Source organism: Tenrec ecaudatus (assembly GCF_050624435.1).
Source record: "Tenrec ecaudatus isolate mTenEca1 chromosome 7 unlocalized genomic scaffold, mTenEca1.hap1 SUPER_7_unloc_4, whole genome shotgun sequence".
NCBI classification, from domain to species: Eukaryota; Metazoa; Chordata; class Mammalia; order Afrosoricida; family Tenrecidae; genus Tenrec; species Tenrec ecaudatus.
Window position 1 is genome coordinate 2,761,756 of NW_027457610.1, and position 9,180 is coordinate 2,770,935.

The following is a 9,180-nucleotide window of genomic DNA, read 5'->3' on the forward strand; positions in this document are numbered from 1 at the left end:
TTGGAATATCTAGGTTACCTTACGGGCCCTTGGACTATGTAGGTTAACTAGCGTGCACTTGGACTACTAGGTTAACTTGCGGGTTCTTGGGCCATGTAGGTTAACTAGCAGGCCCTTGGACTATGTAGGTTAACTAGCGGGCAATTGGACTATGTAGGTAACCTAGCGGGCACTGGACAGTCTAGGGTACCTAGCGGGCACCTGGACTGTCTAGGTTAGCTAACAGGAAATTGGAATATCTAGGTTACCTTGCGGGCCCTTGGACTATGTAGGTTAACAAGCGGGCCCTTGGACTATGTAGGTTAACTAGCGGGCACTTGACGATCTAGGTTAACTACCGGGCACTTGGACTATCTAGGTTAACTAGCGGGCACATGGACTATGTAAATTAACTACCGGGCACTTGGACTATGTAGGTTACCTAGCGGGCACTTGGACTATCTAGGTTAGCGAACGGGGTATTGGACTATGTAGGTGAACTAGCAGGCACTTTTACTGTCTAGGTAACCTAGCGGGCACTTGGACTATCTAGGTTAACGAACGGGCACTTGGACTATGTAGGTTACCTAGCGGGCTCTTGGACTATCTATGTTAAGTAGCGGACCTTGGACTATGTAGGTTAACAAGCGGGCCCTTGGACTATGTAGGTTAACTAGCGGACACTTGACGATCTAGGTTAACTACCGGGCATTTGGACTATCTAGGTTAACTAGCGGGCACATGGACTATCTAGATTATCTACCGGGCACTTACATGATGCAGGTTCCCTAGCGGGCACTTGGACTATCTAGGTTCCCTAACGGGCACTTGGACTATGTAGGTTCCTTAGCGGGCACTTGGACTATTTACGTCCCTTAGCGGGCACGTGGACTATGTAGGTTAACTAGCGTGCCCTTGGACTATGTCGGTTAACTAGCCGGCACGTAGACTATCTAGGTTACCTAGCGGGCACTTGGACTATGTACGTCCCCTAGCGGGCACTTGGACTATCTAGGTTAACTAGAGGGCCCTTGGACTATGTAGGTTAACTAGCCGGCACTTAGACTATCTAGGTTACCTAGCGGGCACTTGGACTATGTACATACCCTAGTGTGCACCTGGACTCTCTAGGTTACCTAGCGGGCACTTGTACTATGTACGTCCCCTAGTGGGCACTAGGACTATCTAGGATAACTAACGGGCACTAGGAATATCTAGGTTACCTAGCGGGCACTTGGACTATGTACGTTCCCTAGTGGGCACTTGGACTATCTAGGTTAATTAACGGGCACTAGGACTATCTAGGTTAACTAGCGGGCACTTGGTCTATCTAGGTCAACTAGCGGGCCCTTGGACTATGTAGGATTAATTGCGGACACTTGGACGATCTAGGTTAACTAGCGGGCCCTTGCACTATGTAGGTTATCTATCGGGTAATTGGACAATCTAGGTTAACTAGCGGGCACTTGGACGAATTAGGTTAACTAGCGGACACTTGGATTAGCTAGGTTACCTAGTGGGCCCTTGAACTATGTAGGTTAACTAGTTGACCCTTGGACTATCTAGGTTAGCTAACGGGCACTTGGACTATATAGGTTACTTAGCGGGGACTTTGACTATGTGGGTGCCCTAGTGGGCATTAGGACTATATAGATTACCTAGCAGGCACTTGGATTTTGTAGGTTACCTACCGGGCACTTGGACTATCTAGGTTACCTAGTGTGCACTTGGACTATCCAGGTTTTCGAGCGGGCACTTGGACTATGTAGGTTACCTAGCGGGCACTTGGACTATGTAGGTTACCTAACGGGCACTTGGACTATCTAGTTTACCTAGCGTGAGCTGGGACTATGTAGGTTACCTAGCGGGCACTTGGACAGTCTAGGTTAACTAGCGGGCACTTGGACTATTTAGGTTAACGAATGGGCACTTGGACTATGTAGGTTACCTAGCGGGCACTTGGAGTATCTAGGTTACGTAGCGGGCACTTGGACTATGTAGGTGAACTAGAGGACATTAGGATGATCGGTTAACTAGTGGGCCCTTGGACTATGTAGGTTAACTAGCGGGCACTTGTACAATCTAGGTTAACTTGCGGGCACTGTACGATCTAGGTTAACTAGCCGGCACTTGGACTATCAAGGTTAACTAGCGAATCCTTGGACTATGTAGGTTAACTAGCGGGCCCTTGGACTTGTAGCTTACCTAGCAGGCACTTGGACTATGTCGGTTACCTAGCGGGCACTTGCACTATCTAGGTTAGCGAACGGGGAATTGGAATATGTAGGTGACCTAGCAGGCACTTGTACTGTCTAGGTTACCTAGCGGGCACTTGCACTATCTAGGTTAGCGAACGGGGAATTGGAATATGTAGGTGACCTAGCAGGCACTTGTACTGTCTAGGTTACCTAGCGGGCATTTGGACTATCTAGGTTAACGAACGGGCACTTGGACTATGTAGGTTACCTAGTGAGCTCTTGGACGATGTATGTTAGCAAACGGGCACTTGGACTATCTAGGTTACCTAGCGGGCACTTGGAATATGTAGGTTCCCTAGCGGGCATTTGGACTATCTAGGTTACCTAACGGGCACATGGGCTATGTATGTTAGCTAACGGGAACTTGGACTATCTAGGCTACCTAGCGGTCACTTGGACTATGTATGTTACCTAGCGGGCACTTGGACTATCTAGGTTACCTAACGGGCACTAGGACTTTGCAGGTAACCTAGCAGGCACTTGGACGAACTAGGTTAACGAGCGGGCCCTTAGACTATTTAGGTTACCTAGCGGCACTTGGACTATATAGGTTACCTAACGGGCACTTTGACTATCTAGGTTACCTAGCGGGCACTTGGACTATGTAGGTTACCTAGCAGCACTTGGACTATCTAGGATACTTAAAGGGCACTTTGACTCTCTAGGTTACCTAGCGGGCACTTGGACTATGTAGGTTACCTAACGGGCACTTGGACTATGTAGGTTAACTAGCGGACACTTGGCCTATGTAGGTTAACTAGCCGGCACTTGGAATATCTAGGTTAACTACCGGGCAATTGGACTATCTAGTTTAAGTAGCGGGCACTTGGACTATCAGGTTAATTAGCGGTCACTTGGACGATGCAGGTTCCCTAGCGGGCACTTGGACTATATAGGTTCCCTAAAGGGCACTTGGAACCTCTAGTTTCCCAAAAGGGCACTTGGACTATGTAGGTTCCCTAGCGGGCACTTGGCCTATGTAGTTTAACTAGCAGGCTCTTGGACTATCTAGGTTACCTAACGGGCACTTGGACGATGCAGGTTCCCTAGCGGGCACTTGGACTATCTAGGTTCCCTAACGGGCACTTGGACTATGTAGGTTCCATAGCGGGCACTTGGACTATGTAGGTTCCCTATCGGGCACTTGGACTATGTAGGTTTCTATCAGGCACTTGGACTATGTAGATTAACTAGCGGGCACTTGGACTATCTAGGTAACCTAGCGGGCACTTGGACTATGTACGTCCCCTAGTGGGCACTTCGACTATCTAGGTTAACTAGCGGGCACTCGGTCTATCTACGTTACCTAGCGGGCACTTGGACTATGTAGGTCAAGTCGCGGCCCTTGGACTATCTAGGTTATCTAAGGGCACTTGGATTATGTAAGTTAACTAGAGGGCACTTGGACTATGTAGGTTAACTAGCGGACACTTGGACGATCTAGGTTAACTAGCGGGCACTTGGACGATATAGGTTAACTACCGGGCACTTGGATTATCTAGGTTGGCTAGCGGGCACTTGAACTATGTAGGTTAACTAGTCGGCCCTTAGACTATCTAGGTTAGCTAACGGGCACTTCGACAATGTAGGTTAATTAGAGGGTACTTGGACTATGTAGGTTCCCAAGTGGGCATTTGGACTATCTTGGTTACCTATTGGGCACTTGAACTATCTATGTTACCTAGCGGTTACTTGGACTATCTAAGTTAACTACCGGGCACTTGGACTATCTAGGTTAACTAGCGGGCACTTGGACTATCTAGATTAACTACGGGAAACTTGGAAGATGCAGGTTCCCTAGGGGGCACTTGGACTATCTAGGTTCCCTAACGGGCACTTGGACTATGTACATCCCCTAGCGGGCACTTGGACTATCTAGGTTAACTAGAGGGCACTTGGAATATCTAGGTTAACTAGAGGGCACTTGGACTATGTAGGTTAACTAGCGGGCACTTGGACTATCTAGGTTAAATAGCGGACCTTGGACTATGTAGGTTAACTAGCGGGCACTTGGACTGTCTAGGTTAACTAGCAGGCACTTGGACTATCTAGATTAACTAGCGGTCCCTTGGATGATGCAGGTTCCCTAGCGGGCACTTGGACTATCTAGGTTCCCTAACGGGCACTTGGACTATGTAGGTTCCCTAGCGAGGACTTAGACCATGTACGTCCCTTAGCGGGCACTTGGACTATGTAGGTTCCCTATAGTGCACTTGGACTATGTAGGTTAACTTGCGGGCCCTTGGACGATGTAGGTTAACTAGCGGGCACTTAGACCATCTAGGTTACCTAGCGGGCACTTGGACTATGTACATACCCTAGCGGGCACTTGGACTATCTAGGTTACCTAGCAGGCACTTGGACTATGTACGTCCCCTAGTGGGCACTGGGACTATCTAGGATAACTAACGGGTACTAGGACTATCTAGTTTAAATAGCGGGCACTTGGTGTATCTAGGTTACCTAGCAGGCACTTGGACTATGTAGGTAACCTAGCGGGCACTAGACAGTCTAGGGTACCTAGCAGGCACTTGGACTGTCTAGGTTAGCTAAGAGGAAATTGGAATATCTAGGTTACCTTGCGGGCCCTTGGACTACGTAGGTTAACTAGCGGGCACTTGGACTACTAGGTTAACTTGCGGGTTCTTGGACTATGCAGGTTAACTAGCGGGCCCTTGGACTATGTAGGTTAATTAGCGGGCACTTGGATTATGTAGGGAACCTAGCAGGCACTGGACAGTCTAGGGTACCTAGCGGGCACCTGGACTGTCTAGGTTAGCTAAAAGGAAATTGGAATATCTAGGTTACCTTGCGGGCCCTTGGACTATGTAGGTTAACTAGCGGGCACTTGACGATCTAGGTTAACTACCGGGCACTTGGACTATCTAGGTTAACTAGCGGGCATATGGACTATCTAGATTAACTACCTGGCACTTGGACTATGTAGGTTACCAAGCGGGCACTTGGACTATCTAGGTTAGCGAACGGGGAATTGGACTATGTAGGTGAACAAGCAGGCACTTTTACTGTCTAGGTAACCTAGCGGGCACTTGGACTATCTAGGTTAACAAACGGGCACTTGGACTATGTAGGTTACCTAGCGGGCTCTTGGACTATCTAGGTTAAGTAGCGGACCTTGGACTATGTAGGTTAACAAGCGGGCCCTTGGCCTATGTAGGTTAACTAGCGGGCACTTGACGATCTAGGTTAACTACCGGGCACTTGGACTATCTAGGTTAACTAGCGGGCACTTGGACTATGTAGGTTCCTTAGCGGGCACTTGGACTATTTACGTCCCTTAGTGGGCACGTGGACTATGTAGGTTAACTAGCCGGCACTTAGACTATCTAGGTTACCTAGCGGGCACTTGGACTATGTACGTCTCCTAGCGGGCACTTGGACTATCTAGGTTAAGTAGCGGACCTTGGACTATGTAGGTTAACAAGCGGGCCCTTGGACTATGTAGGTTAACTAGCGGGCACTTGACGATCTAGGTTAACTACCGGGCCCTTGGACTATCTAGGTTAACTAGCGGGCACATGGACTATCTAGATTAACTACCGGGCACTTGGATGATGCAGGTTCCCTAGCGGGCACTTGGACTATCTAGGTTCCCTAACGGGCACTTGGACTATGTAGGTTCCTTAGCGGGCACTTGGACTATTTACGTCCCTTAGCGGGCACGTGGACTATGTAGGTTAACTAGCGTGCCCTTGGACTATGTAGGTTAACTAGCCAGCACTTAGACTATCTAGGTTACCTAGCGGGCACTTGGACTATGTACATACCCTAGTGGGCACCTGGACTATCTAGGTTACCTAGCGGGCACTTGTACTATGTACGTCCCCTAGTGGGCACTAGGACTATCTAGGATAACTAACGGGCACTAGGAATATCTAGGTTACCTAGCGGGCACTTGGACTATGTACGTTCCCTAGTGGGCACTTGGACTATCTAGGTTAATTAACGGGCACTAGGACTATCTAGGTTAACTAGCGGGCACTTGGTCTATCTAGGTCAACTAGCGGGCCCTTGGACTATGTAGGATTAATTGTGGACACTTGGACGATCTAGGTTAACTAGCGGGCCCTTGCACTATGTAGGTTAACTATCGGGTAATTGGACAATCTAGGTTAACTAGCGGGCACTTGGACGAATTAGGTTAACTAGCGGACACTTGGATTAGCTAGGTTACCTAGTGGGCCCTTGAACTATGTAGGTTAACTAGTTGACCCTTGGACTATCTAGGTTAGCTAACGGGCACTTGGACTATATAGGTTACTTAGCGGGGACTTGGACTATGTGGGTGCCCTAGTGGCATTAGGACTATATAGATTACCTAGCAGGCACTTGGATTTTGTAGGTTACCTACCGGGCACTTGGACTATCTAGGTTACCTAGTGGGCACTTGGATTATCCAGGTTTTCGAGCGGGCACTTGGACTATGTAGGTTACCTAGCGGGCACTTGGACTATGTAGGTTACCTAACGGGCACTTGGACTATCTAGTTTACCTAGCGTGAGCTGGGACTATGTAGGTTACCTAGCGGGCACTTGGACAGTCTAGGTTAACTAGCGGGCACTTGGACTATTTAGGTTAACGAATGGGCACTTGGACTATGTAGGTTACCTAGCGGGCACTTGGAGTATCTAGGTTACGTAGCGGGCACTTGGACTATGTAGGTGAACTAGAGGACATTAGGATGATCTAGGTTAACTAGTGGGCCCTTGGACTATGTAGGTTAACTAGCAGGCACTTGGACAATCTAGGTTAACTTTCGGGCACTTGTACGATCTAGGTTAACTAGCCGGCACTTGGACTATCAAGGTTAACTAGCGAATCCTTGGACTATGTAGGTTAACTAGCGGGCCCTTGGACTTGTAGCTTACCTAGCAGGCACTTGGACTATGTCGGTTACCTAGCGGGCACTTGCACTATCTAGGTTAGCGAACGGGGAATTGGAATATGTAGGTGACCTAGCAGGCACTTGTACTGTCTAGGTTACCTAGCGGGCACTTGGACTATCTAGGTTAACGAACGGGCACTTCGACTATGTAGGTTACCTAGTGGGCTCTTGGACGATGTATGTTAGCAAACGGGCACTTGGACTATCTAGGTTACCTAGCGGGCACTTGGAATATGTAGGTTCCCTAGCGGGCACTTGGACTATCTAGGTTACCTAACGGGCACATGGGCTATGTATGTTAGCTAACGGGAACTTGGACTATCTAGGCTACCTAGCGGTCACTTGGACTATGTATGTTACCTAGCGGGCACTTGGACTATCTAGGTTACCTAACGGGCACTAGGACTTTGCAGGTAACCTAGCAGGCACTTGGAAGAACTAGGTTAACGAGCGGGCCCTTAGACTATGTTGGTTACCTAGCGGGCACTTGGACTACCTAGGTTAGCTAACAGGAACTTGGACTATGTAGGTTACCTAGCAGGCAATTTGACTATGTAGGTTACCTAGCGGCACTTGGACTTTATAGGTTACCTAACGGGCACTTGGACTATCTAGGATACCTAAAGGGCACTTTGACTCTAGGTTACCTAGCGGGCACTTGGACTATGTAGGTTACGTAACGGGCACTTGGACTATGTAGGTTAACTAGCGGACACTTGGACGATCTAGGTTAACTAGCCGGCACTTGGAATATCTAGGTTAACTACCGGGCAATTGGACTATCTAGTTTAAGTAGCGGGCACTTGGACTATCTAGGTAACCTAGCGGGCACTTGGACTATGTACGTCCCCTAGTGGGCACTTCGACTATCTAGGTTAACTAGCGGGCACTCGGTCTATCTACGTTACCTAGCGGGCACTTGGACTATGTAGGTCAAGTAGCGGGCCCTTGGACTATCTAGGTTATCTAAGGGCACTTGGATTATGTAAGTTAACTAGAGGGCACTTGGACTATGTAGGTTAACTAGCGGACACTTGGACGATCTAGGTTAACTAGCGGGCACTTGGACGATATAGGTTAACTACCGGGCACTTGGATTATCTAGGTTGGCTAGCGGGCACTTGAACTATGTAGGTTAACTAGTCGGCCCTTAGACTATCTAGGTTAGCTAACGGGCACTTCGACAATGTAGGTTAATTAGAGGGTACTTGGACTATGTAGGTTACCTAGCGGGCACTTGGAGTATCTAGGTTACGTAGCGGGCACTTGGACTATGTAGGTGAACTAGAGGACATTAGGATGATCGGTTAACTAGTGGGCCCTTGGACTATGTAGGTTAACTAGCGGGCACTTGTACAATCTAGGTTAACTTGCGGGCACTTGTACGATCTAGGTTAACTAGCCGGCACTTGGACTATCAAGGTTAACTAGCGAATCCTTGGACTATGTAGGTTAACTAGCGGGCCCTTGGACTTGTAGCTTACCTAGCAGGCACTTGGACTATGTCGGTTACCTAGCGGGCACTTGCACTATCTAGGTTAGCGAACGGGGAATTGGAATATGTAGGTGACCTAGCAGGCACTTGTACTGTCTAGGTTACCTAGCGGGCACTTGGACTATCTAGGTTAACGAACGGGCACTTGGACTATGTAGGTTACCTAGTGAGCTCTTGGACGATGTATGTTAGCAAACGGGCACTTGGACTATCTAGGTTACCTAGCGGGCACTTGGAATATGTAGGTTCCCTAGCGGGCACTTGGACTATCTAGGTTACCTAACGGGCACATGGGCTATGTATGTTAGCTAACGGGAACATTGGACTATCTAGGCTACCTAGCGGTCACTTGGACTATGTATGTTACCTAGCGGGCACTTGGACTATCTAGGTTACCTAACGGGCACTAGGACTTTGCAGGTAACCTAGCAGGCACTTGGACGAACTAGGTTAACGAGCGGGCCCTTAGACTATGTAGGTTACCTAGCGGCACTTGGACTATATAGGTTACCTAACGGGCACTTTGACTATCTAGGTTACCT